Raw genomic sequence first — 14065 nt, forward strand, 5'->3', positions numbered from 1 at the left:
CTCCGTTCTAAATGGCCTACCCTTTATTCTTAAACTGTGGCCTCTGGTTCTGGACTCCCCCAACATCGGGAACATGTTTCCTGCCTCTAGCGTGACCAATCCCTTAATAATCTTACATGTTTCAATCAGATCCCCTCTCATCCTTCTAAATTCCAGTGTATACAAGCTCAGTCACTCCAATCTTTCAACATATGATAGTCATGCCATCCCGGGAATCAACTTTGTGAACCTACACAGCACTCCCTCAATAGCAAGAATGTCCTTCCTCAAATTTAGAGACCAAAACTGAAACGACAAAGCCAGAATTGAACTGATCCCAATATTGAGGGGAATAAAGCAAGGATATATACTTTTCTTCCCCCCTCTCCCATATAATTTAACATTGTGATGGACATTTTGTTATGATCATTGGACAGGTAGAGTTCCAGATTACATCTTTGGTTAGAAAGCACTTTCTGTATTGCCCTGACTTTTGCAGATGACATGGTCCTTTGTGAATGATTAGGAAAAGGTCACATCTAAAACCACAAGGTTCTGCAGTGTTGTTTGTGAGAATGTGGCAAGAAATGAAGATCTTTTACTCTTCTGATTGTTTAGGTAAAGGAAATTTCTGCTCATCAGAACTGAACATGGAAGGGTGTAGTGAGGTCAGTTTGGGTGTTGTCAGTGTACATGTGGGGGTGTTACTGTGATGTTACTGAGGCCAGCAGTAAATACAATCTGTAAAGTATTTCCACTCCTGAGAGACTTGACAAAGAGAATGCAAGGATATCTACATGAGCAAAGCTGGAGAAAAATTACTGGAATTAATTAGAGTGGATGACAATGGTCTTGGTACAACATCACTGTGGTGTTTTCTCAGAACTAGCAACATCAATGTTTTAGAAACTATTGAGCATCCAACTTTGTTTTCACTCCAGGCATCTGCCTGCTGATAAGTTTGGCAGGGCAGTGTAGCGGTTAGCACAATCACTTTACAGAGCCTGCAACTCATATTGGGGCTCGTTTCCCGCAGCTGTCTGTAAGAAATTTGTACGTTCTCTCCTTGATTGAGTGGATTTCCTCTGGGTTCCCTCAGTCCAAAGATATATGGTTAGGGATAGTAAGTTGTGGGCATGTTACGTTAGCACTGGAAATGTGGTGACACTTACTGCTTCTCAGCACAATTCTCAGACTTTGTGGCTTGTTGATACAAAATGGCATTTTTTTTGTATGTTTTGATGTTTTAATGTGGCAAAATAAAGCTAATTCCTCTTCTCGTGTATCTCCTGTATAAGCTATTGGATTTCCTTGGATATTCAGCAGTCTGCTTCAATATAAAAAACAGCTTGTTTCATGATAACCATTCCACAGATTTTAACTTCTTTAGATGCTTGTTTGACTTTTGTATTGAAAATGCTAATTGTTCACTGTTCACAAGGTATTTGTTTTTTAGTTTATTGAATAGCAGTGCTTTCTCACGAGCTGAGAGTGCTCCTTTCATACCAGCCACCACATGCTATCATGTCCACTACAACCCATTCCTCACCCTGGTGGTTTGACATGATTATTATTTTCTTGCTTCTTGGGACAGTTGGCAGTGTTGCTGCCACATTGGTGAAACCAGCATTCATTAGAAAATCTATTTAAAGTAGCCACTTTTAAGTGGACCCCATAACAATTAATTGTGTCATTTTATGCTGAGCATTGCTATCTGCAACTCAAAGAACAGGCAATTTCAACTGATGAAATCGACTCTTTATTCCTTTCTATTCATGCTAGATACCTGACCTGCAGAGTTCCTCCAGCATTTTGAGTATGTTGCCAATTTCAATTGTACCCAAAAGGAGAGTGCTCTACTGGTTCAATTCATTCTTCTACATCACAGAGTGCCTCACTGAGGGTGTGGTTTTAAAAGGTTATTGAAGTGTTTACTTTTATTGCAATTTGCCAGATATCCTCAAATGGTTAGTAACTTAACAGAGAGTTCATTTAGAAACGTGTACCGGGATTTCAGACTGATGTGTGGCTGTTGTCTGAGTTGCTTTTCTCTGGAGAGGTTAGCAGCCAACAATATTACTTACTCAACAGTGTGAAGTCTCTGTTCACCCAACAGTCAGAGAACAGCTGGGCATCTGAATGGAGCAGGCAATAGTGGAACCTGATAAGTGCTAAGCAGCAACCTCACAACATTACACTAACAAGGTCTCTTTGGCATTGATCGAGTAATGTGCAAATTCAATGCAGCTTTCTGTTTTTAGCAAAATATTTGAAAGTATCTTAAAATCATGCAGTCAGGATCTTACTGTTAAACAGCATTTAAAAAAGTTCAAAGTTTAAAATAAGTTTATTTTCAAAGTACGTATATGTCACCACATACCACCCTGAGATTAATTATTTTGAGGCATTCACAACAGAACAAAGAAATGCAATAGAATCAATTAAAAAAAAAATTATACGGAAAGACTGACAAGCAACCAATGTGTGAAATAAGGCTGCAAATGCAAAATAAATAAATAAATAACACCGAGAACGAGTTATTGTGTCCAAAGTTTGCTCTCTTTGGTCAGTTCATTGTTGAGGTGAGTGACAATAGACAGTAGGTGGAGGAGTAGGTCATTCAGCCCTTCTAACCAGCACTGCCATTCACTGTGATCATGGCTGATCATACACAATCAGTACCCCGTTCCTGCCCTCTCCTCATATCCCTTGACCTTGCTATCTATAAGGTAAGTGGAGTTAGCTGTGCTGGTCCTGGGGCTTCATGGCTGTAGGGTAATAACTATTTCTGAACCTGGTGGTGTGGGACCTCAGGCACTTGTCCCTCCTTTCCGATGACAGCAGTGAGAAGAGAGCATAGCCTAGATAGTGGGAGTCTTTGATCGTGGATGCTGCTTTCTTGTGGCAGCGCTCCTTGTAGATGTGCTCAGTGGAGGGGAGGGCTTTTCCTGTGATGGAAAGGGCTGTATCCACCACTTTCAAAGGTTTGGCATAGTATGTTATGATTAGAAGACAACAGTAATAACCTTTGTTCGTCAGCAAAGGCAACACAATCAGTCTACAGTTGCACTTCGTAAATAATAACTTTGATCATTTATCAGCTTGTGAAAGATTGGAGAAAGAGAAATGAAGGAAAGGCTTTGGGTTGGGATGTGGAAGCCACTGTGATTACCTGTTGAAAGATGCAAGAATATTGGAGTCCCTCTGCTGATCTTTCTTCAAGTGGAAGTGTTAGTTCGTAGCGTGATGAGCAGAGGAAACATGGGAGATCAGGGAAAAGGTATATTTTGTGAATGGGGCTTAAATAACTAACTGGAGGAAGACAATGCTCCATTCAGTTCAGCAAACGTTCTCTCCACTTAGCTGGTCTGGGATGAAGTGCAGATCAAATTTATTCACTTGCTTTTTTTAAAATTGAAGAATTCCAGTCAGAAAACCAGGCTTGTATACTTGTCCTTAACGTTACCGCTATTATTAGCTCTTAACCTCCATCATTGTGGAACAGAGGCTAATTCAGCAAGTGTCCTGTTTCAAGAGCGGGATGCTCAAATTTTCCTTCATTGTGTAGAACTTTAAAAAAATTGAAAATTAGCTTATTTGCCATATGCATATTAAAACATACAGTGAAATGCATCATTCGCATCTGAGGATATGCTGGGGTCAGCTGGCATGTGTTGCCATTCCCAAAACTCAGCAACCATAAACTTAACCATACCACTTTGGAATGTGGGAGGAAACCGGAGCAGCCAGAGGAAACCCATGCAGTCATGGGGAGAGTGTACAATCTCCTTACAAACATTGCTGGGAAACTGAACCCAAGCATTGGTACTGTAAAACATTATGCTAACTGCTATGCTACCGTGCAGGCAGAAGGGCCTAGTTTAGGTATTAGATTACAAATTTAATTAGCTTGACACAACATTGTGGGACAAGGGCCCTGTTTCTGTGCTGTACTGTTCTGTGTTCAGTGCACTCATTTAATTCATCATCATCATTATGTGCTCTGTTGTATGATGTGGATGATCATGTTCAATGACCATGATTGTTCTTAGCAAATTTTCCACAGAAGTGGTTTACTGTTGCCTTCTACTGAGCAGTGTCTTTGCAAGATGGGTGTCCCCAGCCATTATCAATACTCTTCAGAGATGGTCTGCCTGGCATCAGTGGTCGCATAACCAGGACTTGTGACATGCACCATCTGCACCCATGGCTTTACATGACCCTAAGAAGGTGCTACAACTTGCCCAAGGGTGACCTGCAAGTTAGAGGAGGGAAAGAGCTCTTTACACCTCCTTTGGTTGAGACATATCACCACCCACCACCTATTTCATTACTTGATTTAATTTAACTAATTTACTTAATTTAAATTCCTTGCCTACCATAGTGGGATTTGAATTTATCTCCAGAGTGTATTCACTAATCCAGCATATAAATTTATCCAGGCAATTTTTTTCAGAAAATTTGAAATCTGTTTTAACCTACTTCAAGATCAATCTGACCCTTCCCTCCCACATAGCTCTCCATTTTTCTTTCATTCATGTACCTACCTAAGTACCTTAAATGTTCCTATTTTGTCCTAGTCTGCAATTTGGGTAACTTTCAGTAACATATGCAGATTTCCTCACTACAAGATTGAAACAGTCATATTACTTACACACTAGATATGCATGACGTTATGACCTTTACACACTTTTGGAAATAAAGATCCCAGACCTCTGCCCCAATCGTGTCCCTCTACCTTAAGTAACTGTAAACTGCTCTGCCTTCATCCTTTTTCTAGGCTTATGAATAATTTCTTGCCCTCCGCTCTCCTTTCACTCAAAAACAACTATACATTCTTGGTTAGACCCCATATGGAATATTGGGAACAGTTTTGGTCTCTTGCTTCAGGAAGGATATATTATCTTTGGAATGGGTACAGTGCAGATTCACTAGCATGATGCCAGAACTAAATGGGTTAAATATGATCTCCTTGCACAGGGGGATTGCACTTAAGTGTTTTATTCTAAGTAGTACAGGAATTTAAACCTAAAGTTCCCTAGTTAAAAACTGATCATTCAAACCTTGGACCACACATAGCCAAAAATCTATCATGTGCTATATTTAAAGGTCTCTCCTCTCCAGAACTACAACCTCATTAATTCATTTTTATTGCAAGAAAGCACATGATCCTCAGAGAAAGAGAAAACAAAATATTTATTTATCCTCATCTACTTATTGACAACAGTTGCTATGTTTGTTAATCTGTGTTCTAGTATCTTGCTGTGAGCTCAGTTCACCCAATGTGTGAAACAGTTTTTACCAGTTGTTTTTTTTTAAAGAAAATTGAATTTAATCCATCCAATCTGCTCTTTCTGAAATACTCCTGGATGATAGCCAAATAATACTATTACCTTGGGAGATTTTTAACAATGCTTTTTTTTAGTTGTAAAAGCAGATTGCATGTTAACTGTACTAAGACTTTTTCTGTTAATGGACTTGAAAGGAAATCAATATATTTGGTATAGACCACAAACTAAATTTGAATCATATTCTGGTCTAAGAGTCTATTGAAGTAATCAGACTCAGTATTGAGCCAGGGCTATGTTGTCAAAGGTGCCAGTGCATTTAAGGAAATGTCAAAATTCCTTATGATAAGTTAGTGTCCAAAATTAAAACACATAACAGTGGGCTAATGTATTGGCATGGATTAAAAATTGTTTGGCAGTCAAAGACAAGACACGCAACAGTGGGATAATGGATTAAGGTGGATTGAAAATTGATTGGCAGTCAAGAATGAGAGAGAAGAAATTAGCAGATCTTTCTTAGTGTGGCAGATGCTAACTGGTGGAGATTAGCTTTCAAAATATTTCCAAATTTCCTGATGATAATAAATTGGGTGGGATTGTGAAGAGAATACGATGCGATGAGTAATGAGTGACTGGGCAAAATATGGTAGAATGATTCTGCAAATGGAAGTGTTAATGTATGAAAAGCATTTGATGGCTCTGGAGTTTAGGAGAATGGGGGAGGGGAGATCTCAATGAATACTGTATCAAATTAGGCCATTCAGTCCATCGAGTCTGCTCCACCATTTCATCATGGCAGATTTATTATCCCTCTCAATCCAATTCTACTGCCTTCTCCCCATAACCTTTGATGCCCTTACTAATCAAGAACCCGTCAACCATATACAGCCGTCTATAGCCATATATGACAATGAATTCTATGGATTCACCACCCTTTGGCTAATGGAATTCCTTCTCGTTTCTGTCCTAAAGGGACATCCTTCTATTCTAATGCTGTGCCCTTTGGTCCTAGAAAACATCCTCTCCATGTCAACTCTATCTAGGCCTTTCAATATTTGATAGGTCCGCTGTTTTACGCAACCCTTCCTTACAGCTTAAAGTACACTAGTTTTCCTCGTTTTTATGGCTCTGATTATGATTATTTAACTTGAAGGTGCTAGTCTGTCTCTTTTTCTACTGATGTTGTTGACCTGCAAAGTATTTCCAAGCAGAATGGGATAATAAATCAGCCATAATCGAATGGTACAGCAGACTCAATGAGCCAAGTGGCCTAATTCTGCTCCTGTGTCTTATGGTCTTATGGTTTTATTCCCTCTAGGACATCCATCATAACAATAATAACAACCTCCACCTTTTATATAAGAAAAATATACCGAGACTCTTGACTGGTGCATTTTTGAATCCCAATTCTCAGTGAAGCATACAATGGGATTTTAGGCTTTATGACCAGCAGCTTGGGTAAAGAAGTACATTTCAAGGTACATCCTGGTGGAAGAGGTGGCGAGATATTGAGATATTGGAGGAAATTCCAAAGCTCAGATCTCAACCCTTTATCAGGGTGGTTGACTCCATTTAAGGAGCAGAATAATAAGCAATAGACATTTCAAAGAGCTACTAGACTGGAGGAAATTACAGAATGAAGCAAAGATTATGGATTATTAGACTGGAAGAGATTACAGAATGAGGCAGAGGTGAAGTCATGGATGGATTTTAGCACTGAGATTTTGATTAACATGCCCAAGCAAGCATGTAGGTGATGGATGAGTGATTTTAGGTTATGTTAGGGTGTGAACAGCACAGTCTGGGCTGACCTCAGCTAGAACAGAGGCTAGTCAAAACAGTACTGCAATAGCCAGGGGTATCTAGCTCCTGAAGTTTTCATTCAGCCGTTGAGGGAGAGGTGGAGCTGGCTAGTATTCTGGAGGTGGATTTTAGTAATAGCGCATTACATGGCCTAAAGCTCAGTAATGCTGCAAGCAGTTTGAATCAGTCTCAGTGAATTGCCATGGAAAGTGATGAGTTGATGCCTAATGAATAGAAATGGTGGCTTTGGTCTTTCTGATACTTAGTTGGAGAAAATCACTGTTCATTCAACATCTTTAACCTATCTACAGGAAAGAGCTAAATAAGGTTGAAAGAGTACAGAGAAAATTTACAAGGATGTGTAGGGTCTGGAGGACTTGAGTTATATGGAAATACTGAATAGGTTAGAACTTTATCCCTTGGAACATAGAAGACTGAGAGGAGATCGATAGAGGTATGCAAAATTAAGAGTAGTTTTGATGGGGTAAGTGCAAGCAGGCTTTTCCACTGAGGTTGGGTAGAACTACAACTACAGGTCATGTGTTAAGGGTGAAAGGTGAACAGTTTAAAGAAAACATGAGGGGAAATCTCTTCAGTCAGACGGCCATGAGTGTGTGGAATGAGCTGCCAGTACAAATGGCACCTGTGAGCTCAATTTCATTGTTTAAGAAAAGTTTGGATAGGTACATGAATGGTAGGGTAAGGAGGGCTATGGTCCTGATGCAGATTGATAGAAGCAGTTGAAATAGTTAAGCACAGACTAGATGGGCTAAAGGGCCTGTTTCTGTGGCTGTACTTTTCTATGATTCTATGACTTTATCAGGTGTTGGACAAGCCAACACCTAATAACGCTGATAACTTGGAGGGGTCATGAGAGGTGGAGGTGAGGTAAAGCTCTCTGCCATTACCAAGCATGTAGAAACTGAGGGCAGATGGTTACATGATGATGATGATCAATGACTCGGCAGTGGGGACATAGACTGATGTTCATGGTGTTGAGTTCCAGTTCCAGTTACTCAGGTGCTTGTACTACCTAAACATAGAACACAGAATATTACAGCACTGTACAGGTCTTTCATCCAATGATGTCGTGTTGACCTTTTAATCCACTCTAAGATCAATTTAACCCTTCCTTCCGACATAGCCCTCCATTTTCTTCAATTATCCATGTGCCTAACTGTTTCTTAAATGCTCCTATTTTATCTGCTTCTACCACCACCCCTGGCATGCACCCACCTCTCTCTGTGTAAAAAACATTGCCTCTGTCACTCACCACCCCCTCCCTGTTACAGTTTTCGCCAATCACCTTAAAATTAAGCCCCCTCGTATTAGCCATTTCTGCCCAGGGTATAGATTCTATCTATGCCTCTTATCATCTTGTACACCTCTATCAAGCCACCTCTCATTCTCCTTCACTCCAAACAGAAACGCCCTAGCTTGCTCAATCTTTCCTCATAAGAGATGCTCTCTAGTCCAGGCAATATCCTGGTAAATCTCTTCTGCTCCTTCTCGAAAGCTTCCACATCCTTCCTGTAATGAGGTGATCAGAACTAAACACATTTCTGGTTCCTTTTTAATTCTCTTGATATGCCTTAACCCAAGCTTTCTTTCTTTTTTGTTCTCTGCACTTGATTTGAGATTGGCAATTCAATATGATTCTTCCTTGTTTATCCTTCACTGTTCTTTAACAGTTCTTCGGTTGGATTAATTAAAGAGACACACAGTTGCTTTCTTTCTTTGTGAATCATGACCACCCTGAAGAGGGTAAACTTTTCTGTGACCGATTGGGCTGCAGGGTAACCACTCAAAGAAAAAGTGAACAGTTGAACGTGCTGGAGGAGGCAAAATCCAGTCCAAATCCAGATGGACACGTCGTGGCCACTTTATTAGGTACACCAGCTCATTAATGCAGCTATCTAATCAGCCAATCATGTGACAGCACCTCACTGCATAAAAGCATGCAGGCATGGTCAAGAGGTTCATTGTTAATCAGACCAAACATCAGAATAGGGAAGAAATGTGAACTAAATTACTTTAACTGTGCAATGATTGTTGATACCAGACGGGGTGGATTGAGCATCTTAGAAACTGCTGATCTCCTGGGATTTTCATGCACAACAGCCTCTCCAGAGTTTACAGAGAATGGTGTGAAAAACTAAATCATCCAGTGGAAAAGCTTTCTTAATAAGGGAGGTCAGAGAATGGCCAGATTGACAGAAAGGCGACAGTAATTCAAGTAACTTTATTAGGTCCAGGAGCTATCTAATAAATTGCCCACTGAGTGTATAATGAGTAGAAATTAATAACCTAGTTCTGAAGAATTAACACCTTTATATAACTCTGTTGCTTTTTCCTTCTCACAATAAAGAACATATATGCCTGTATTAAGCCAGATGTGATGAAACATCACCTGACCTGAAACATCAGATGTCTATTTCCCTTTACAGATGCTGCCTGACCTGCTGAGTTTCTTCAGCATTTTGTGTATATTGCTCGAGATTTCCAGCACCTGCAGTCTTTCTTTTGTCTCCTTTAATACTTGTACATTGTTTTAAAAATGTCATGAAATCATTAGCTGAATTCCTGAGTTCAACAGCTTGTCTTCGTTGACATTAGTTCAGCTGAGTGTTGAGAACTGCATTTAATTAAGTGTCAGCTGTGACTCTGTGGGCATTATTCTCGCCTCTGCGTCAAAGGAAATGGGTTCAAGTATCTCTCCAGAGCCTTCACAAGAATCTAAGCTAACACACCAGGACAGTACTGAGAGTGTACTACATCATCAGAGTCGCTGCTAAACTGAAATTCCACCTGATCTCTTAAGTGCACTTAGGAGATTCAAAGGCAATATTTTGAAGATTGGGAAAGCTATGTTCATTGGCCTGGTAAATATTTATACCTTTATCCCTTGATCAAAATAGGCTATTTAATCAATTTAAGATAGCTTTTTGTGGAATCATGTTTGCACCAATTTAATAGTGATGACACATTACAATAAACACACACAGGATGCTGGAGCAACTCTGAAGGCCAGGCAGCTTCCATGGAAAAAAGTAGAGTCAATGTTTTGCACCGAGACCTTTCGTCAACTGTACTTTTCCAGCATCTGCAGATTTTCTATTTGTGACACATTACAATAGTACTTTATAGACCATAAGACCATAAAATCATAGGATGAGAATAAGGCCATTCAGCCCATCGAGTCTGCTCTGCTATTTCACCATGGCTGATTCCCAAATCCCATTCAGCCCCGTGTGTACCTGCCTTTTCACCGTATCCTGTGTTGCCCTGACCAATCAGGAAACTATCAACTGCTGCCTTAAATATAACCACGGACTTGGCCCTCATTGCACTCTGTGGCAGAGCATTGCACAGATTCACTACTCTCTGGCTAAAAGAGTCCTCCTTACCTCTGTTCTAAAAGGTCACCTCTCAATTTTGAGGCTGTGCCCTCTAGTTCTGAATATATTTTCCATAAGAAACATCCTCTCCACACCTACCCTATCTAGTCCTTTCAACATTTGGTAGGTTTCAATGAGATCCCCACATAATCTAAATTCCAGTAAATACAGGCCCAAAGCTGCCAAATGTTCCTCATATGTTAACCCCTTCATTCCCAGAATCATCCTCGTGAACCTTCTCAGGACTCTCTCCAATGGTAACACTTCCTTTCTGAGGTATCGGGCCCAAAACTGTTGACAATACTCCAAGTGTGGCCTAACTAGTGTCTTAAAAAGCCTCAGTATTATCTCCTTGTTTTTTAATATTCTATTCCCCTTGAAATAAATGCCAACATTGCACTTGCCTTCTTTACCACAAACTCAACCTGTAAATTAACCTTTTGTGAGTCTTGCACAAGGACTCCCAAGACCTTCTGAACCTCTGATGTTTGAATCTTCTCCCCATTTGGACAATAGTCTACAGTATTGTTCCTTTTGGCAAAATGCACTGTCATACATTTCCCAACACTATTCTATCTGCCACTCTTCCAATTTGTCTAAGTCCTGTTGCAATCACATTGATTCCTCAGCACTACCTACCTCTCCACCTATCTTTGAATCATCCGTAAAGATAGCCACAGAACCGTCAATTCCATGCAAAGTAACCTTTAAGTTACTCTTTTATCCCCCATTACTACCTCATCAGCATCATTTTCCAGTGGTCCCATATGAACTCTCACCTCCCTTTTACTATTTATATAACCGAAGGGAAGCTTTTTTCTTTGAAAAAGGAGAACAAAGAGGCTTCCCTTCCTCCATCATCAAAACTGCCCTCAACTGCATCTCTTCTATTTCATGCACATCTGCTCTTACCCCATCCTCCTGCCGCACTGCCAGGGATAGGGTTCCTCTTGTCCTCACCTACCACCCAGCAGCCTCCGCATCTAGCACAAAATTCTCTGAAACTTCTGCCATCTCCAACTGGATCCCACCACCAAACACAGCTTTCTCTCCCCACCACCTTCTGCTTTCTGCAGGGATCACTCCCTATCGGACTCCCTTGTCCATTCATCCCGCCCCACTGATCTCCCTCCTGGCACTTACCCTTGCAAGCAGAACAAGTACTACACCTTCTCCCTCACTACCATTCAGGCCTCCAAACAGACCTTCCAGGTGAGGCGATACTCCACCTGTGAGTCATTTGTGAGTCAACTTAGATTGGGAGGAACAACACCTTATATTTCATTTGGGTAGCCTCCAACCTGATGGCATGAACACCGATTTCTCAAACTTTCAGTAATGCCTCTACCCACTCCACCCCCTTCACCATTTCCCATCTCCTTTTCCCTCTCTCATCTTATCTCCTTGCCTGCCCATCGCCTCCCTTGGTGCTCCTCCCCACTTTTTTCTTTCTTCCATGGCCTTCTGTCTCTTTCACCTATCAACTTCCCAGCTCTTTGTTTTGGCCCAAAGTATTGACTGTACTTTTCTCCATAGATGCTGCCTGGCCTACTGACTTGCTCCAGCATTTTGTATATCCTGCTTTAAATTATTGGCTAGTTTGTCCTCAAATTTCAACTTTTCCCTTAAAGGCAACTATAGCTTTTTTAGTTGCCTTTTGTTGGATTTTAAAAGCTTTACATTCTTTACATTAAGCTCCCTACTAAAATCTGGGTTATTACCCAATCTAAGAAAGCCTTTCCCCAAGTAGGCTCAAGAACAAGCTCCACTAAAAAGCCATCTCACAAGCATTCAACAAATTCCCTGTCTTGGCATCTGACACCAACCTGACTTTCCCAATTTCCTTACATATTGAAGTCACCTATTACAATTGTGACTTTACCCTTATTACATGCCTTTTCCAGCTCGCTTTGCAATCTCAACCTCACATCTTGGCTACTATTTGGAGGGCTACATATGATTCCCATCATGATTTTTTTTTACCCTTGCAGTGTCTTAACTCCATCTACAAAGATTCAACATTGTTTGACCCAATGTCACCTCTTTCTAAAGATGTAATTCCATCTCTTACCAACAGAGCCACAGCACTGCCTGTGTCTTCCTGCCTGTCCTTTCAATTCAAAGTATATCCTTTGATGTTAAGCTCCCAACTATGACCTTCTTTCAGCCATGACTCAGTGATGTCCATAGTGTCATACTGAACAATCTGTAATTGTGCCACAAGTTCATCCACCTTATTCCTAACGTGACATGTATTTAAATACAGCATCTTCAGCATTCTTTGCCCTTTTGAATTTTGCCTCTGTGGTACAATTTAACTCTTTGCTGTCTGCACTTGTATCCACTCATTGGTTTGTCCTTCCTTTCATTCATGTTACATCCGTCATCAACTTGTAAACCTGCTGGCTCATCCTCAGCTCTATCATTCTCATTCTCATTCCCCTGCCATATTAGTTTAAACCGCTTCCAATTGCTCTAGTGAACCTGCCTGCAAGAATATTGGTCCCCCTCAGATTCAAGTGCGACCATTCCCTTTTGTACAGGTCACACCTGCCCCAGAAGAGGTCCCAATTATCCAGAAATCTGAATCCCAGCATCCCCCCCCCCCGTGCCAACTCTTCAACCACACATTTACCCGCCACCTCATTCTATTCCTATCCTCAATATAATGTGGCACAACCACTATGATAGACTTCTGGCTGCTCACACTCCCTTTCAATGATATTGTGGACGCGTTCAGAGACATTACAGACCCTGGCACTGAGGAGGAAAACTACCATCCGTGTTTCTTTTTCATTGGTGTTGAAGCTCTTGGGATGTAGGATCTTGTGATGTACTCATTGAGCATCATGTCTGCCATGTTACCATTGTGACTGCACTTGATGTCATAGTGGTGACACATCACAATAGTACTTCATTAATGTTGAAGCGCTTGGGGTCTTCTGAAATGAAAGCTGTTATTTAAAGTTAATTGCTCTAATAAGTAAGAATTTGGTATATTTTTAAGAGGCCATCAGATATTTTTGCTAGAACATGCTTCCTTTTGCTGCCATTGAGTTGGTGGAATTTATTAAGAAATTTTCAGTGCTTTTTATTGTTCTGTATGTGGGGTGAATAAACCCTCACCATCGGCCTTTGAGTAAGAATGGATGACTAGTGCACATGCCAGGGTCAAAACAGTTACTAACCTCAACCATCAGGCCCTTGAACAAAAGAAGATAACTGCACTCATCTACTGAGATATTCCCACAACCAATGATCTCACTTTGGTAAGGACTCTTTTATCTTGTTATATCTTGTTCTTGTTACTTTTTGCTATTTACTTATATTTGCATTTGCACAGTTTGTTGTCTTCTATGTTTTTGCTCTTTCATTGATCCTGTCTACAGTTACTATTCTATAGATTTGATGAGTATGCCCGCAGGAAAATAATCTCAATGTTGCATGTGGTGACACATATGTACTCTGATAATAAATTTTACGTTGAATTTGCATTTTAAAGACACAGAAACCTGCTAATCTTTTTCTCAGCTTTGTCATTTGGAAATAATGGTGGTAGACTGTTCTGGCCACCAGGTTCAGGAATAGTTGTTGCCC

At 40.6% G+C, this 14065-nt stretch overlaps 1 protein-coding gene across 2 annotated transcripts in view; it reads left to right on the top strand.

Moving 5' to 3' along the window:
* The window catches only part of hlcs (holocarboxylase synthetase (biotin-(proprionyl-CoA-carboxylase (ATP-hydrolysing)) ligase)), a 192737-nt gene that overhangs the window by 170828 nt on the left and 7844 nt on the right, over window positions 1–14065 (top strand). The gene's annotated exons all lie outside the window — the stretch shown is intronic.

The sequence above is a fragment of the Hypanus sabinus genome, chromosome 4 (assembly GCF_030144855.1).
Source record: "Hypanus sabinus isolate sHypSab1 chromosome 4, sHypSab1.hap1, whole genome shotgun sequence".
Lineage (NCBI taxonomy): Eukaryota > Metazoa > Chordata > Chondrichthyes > Myliobatiformes > Dasyatidae > Hypanus > Hypanus sabinus.